This window comes from Nycticebus coucang, chromosome 1 (assembly GCF_027406575.1).
Source record: "Nycticebus coucang isolate mNycCou1 chromosome 1, mNycCou1.pri, whole genome shotgun sequence".
NCBI classification, from domain to species: Eukaryota; Metazoa; Chordata; class Mammalia; order Primates; family Lorisidae; genus Nycticebus; species Nycticebus coucang.
The window spans coordinates 163079875-163082664 of NC_069780.1; positions in this window are offsets into that span (position 1 = coordinate 163079875).

Below are 2790 nucleotides of genomic sequence, written 5' to 3' on the forward strand. Positions count from 1 at the left end.
ATTTATTGAATTATTTTTATGAGTCAGAAATAATGTTAGTCACTCTTTGTACATAAGAATAAAATAATTCTATAAATCATCTGATTAGTAACAGGAGACAGTTATCCTCTCCTATCATCAAAAGGATGCTACTGGAAATATAAGTTGTTTCATTATATATGTATAATATTTGAAATGCTGAATAGCAGATATTTTAGTTCATATCTGAGGATGTGGACATTGAATATAAGATCTTGGTAGTTGAGAATTATGAACTAAGTTGTATTACTATTGCAGTAGTAGCTAGGACTGCCACAGCAAAATACCACCCAAAAAACAACAGAGATTTCTTTGCGTATAGTTCTGGAGGCTAAAAGTCCAGGATTAAGGTGTCAGAAGTTTCCCCTCCCCAAGGGACATAAGAGGAAGATATGTTCCAGGCATTTCTCCCTAGCTCATAGATGGCCACCCTCTCTGTGTCTTCCACATCATCTTCCCTCTGTGTGACTCTGTCCAGACCTTCCTCTTCTTATACTGGATTAGTAGTCACTCTGTTGACCTAATTTTAATTTAATTACGTCTGCAAAGCTCTTTCCTACCAGTCACATTTTTAGTTACTGTGTGTCGGGATGTCAAACATGAATTCAGATGATGTCTTTCTTCTTCAAAATAAGACATATTTGTTCTTATATTCGCTCTACAAATATTTGTTAATGATTATTTGTTCATATTTGCTCTACAAATATTTGTTAATGATTATTCAAGAACTTTTTGTACCACATATACAAAATAAAACTTTGTTGTCTTTAAGATGCCCCCCCAAAAAATAGTTTTCTAAATTGAGTCAAAACAGAAAGCCATCCACATTAGAATACTTGGCGCATTTGGACCAGTCTAGAGCACAAACGATAATTTAGGTTGTAGAATGAATGGAATGATAACTTGGATGCAGGATCATTTATTCTTCAGTTGACAACCTAACCAGAAATATACAAAGATATACACACACCAGATCAAGGATATGAATGAGTGGAAACAGCTTCCTTTTGTCTCCCTTTATTCTTTCCAAAAGCATGCCCAAAGCTTGAGGGGGTTACCATGCAGACTGAAAATCTACTGATTAGAAGATTCCCAGCCATGATTTATTTACACTGCTTATTTATTTATTTATTTTACACTGTTTTAAAATGAAGATGATAAAGATAGATGAGGTTAAAGGATGTATGAACTTCAGTATTTAAAGACCTGCTCTACTGCCAAGAAGGACATTTTTTTTTTTTTTTGAGACAGAATTTCATTATGTCGCCCTTGGTAGAGTGCTATGGCATTACAGCTCACAGCAGCCTCAAAAACTTGGGCTTAAGTGATTCTCTTGCCTCAGCCTCCCACGCAGCTGGGACTACATGTTTAGCTGGCCCTGGCCAGGTTCAAACTTGCCAGCCTCGGTGTATGTGGTCAGCACCATAACTACTGTGCTACAGGCACCGAGCTAAGAAGGAAATTCTTATGGAATCATGACTATAAACTTTCAAGTTCTATACGTTTTTTAGTGTATTTTTATTTTATTTTTGTAAATCTCAGAATATTACAAGCATACATGGGTTTTGGTTACATAATTTGCTTTCATGGATTTTTAAGTCAAAGCTTTAAGTGTGCCCTTCGTCCAGAATGAGTGTGTCATACCAGTGCGATGTGAATTTACCCTTCTCTCACCTCCTTGGTTTTCACTGAGCTTGACTTCCATATGTGCACAGAAGTGTTAAATCAACAAGTTCCAGGTTAGTACAGAGTATATGAGGTGTTTATTTTTCCATTCTTGTGATACTTCCCCTAGAAGAATGGTCACCACTTCTCTCCAGCTTGCTACAAAAGATACTAGTTCACTATTGTTTTTCTTTTGTTTGTTTGGGATTTATTGAGGGCACAAAGAATTAGGTTACACTGATTGCATTTGTTAGGTAAAGTCCCTTCCATAATTGTGTCCCACCTCGAAGAGGTGAGCCATACACTGTGACCCCCCCATCCTCTTCCAGATCCCACCTCCTCCTACCCTACCCCTTGTATTAGATCATCAACTGCTTTCATATTACAATTGAGTACATTGGATTCTTGCTTCTCCATTCTTGTGATGCTTTACTAAGAAGAATGTGTTCCACCTCCATCCAGGTTAATACAAAAGATGTAATGTCTCCATCTTTGTTAATGGCTGAGTTGTACTCCATGGTATACATATGCCACGTTTTACATGTTAATCTTCTTGTGTCCATATGGGCACTTGGGATGCTTCCATATCTTTGTAATTGTGAATTGTGCTTCTGTGAACTTTTGAGTGCAAACGTCTTAAGTTCTATTTCTTACTTTGTCATTGGATCTCATTAAGATTTTAGGGAACAGGCATGCTCTATTGCCATTTTTCAATAAAACATAAATTTTTGTATATTTTCTAATATTGGAAAACAGCTTTGTAAAATGTAAAGTACTACATAAATGATTTATTTTGAATGTTGCAAATGAATGAATTATCTATGATTCATTCTTTATTAAGGAAGAATATATACGGTAAGTACTGACTGTATTTTAGTCACTTTGCTAAGAACTACAGATACAGAAGTCAAGAAGACAGACATGATCTTTTTTTCATGGAAGATCCATGATAGTAATTTTGACATAATTTTCAAAATATTGGTCTTATCATAACCACGTACTACTCTCTAACAGTTCAAAATGGCTGAGAAAACTGCTAGAGTTTGGCGAAAGTTTAGTAGGTTTGCTTCGAAGATGCTAATATAAAACATATTTAGTGGTACCACC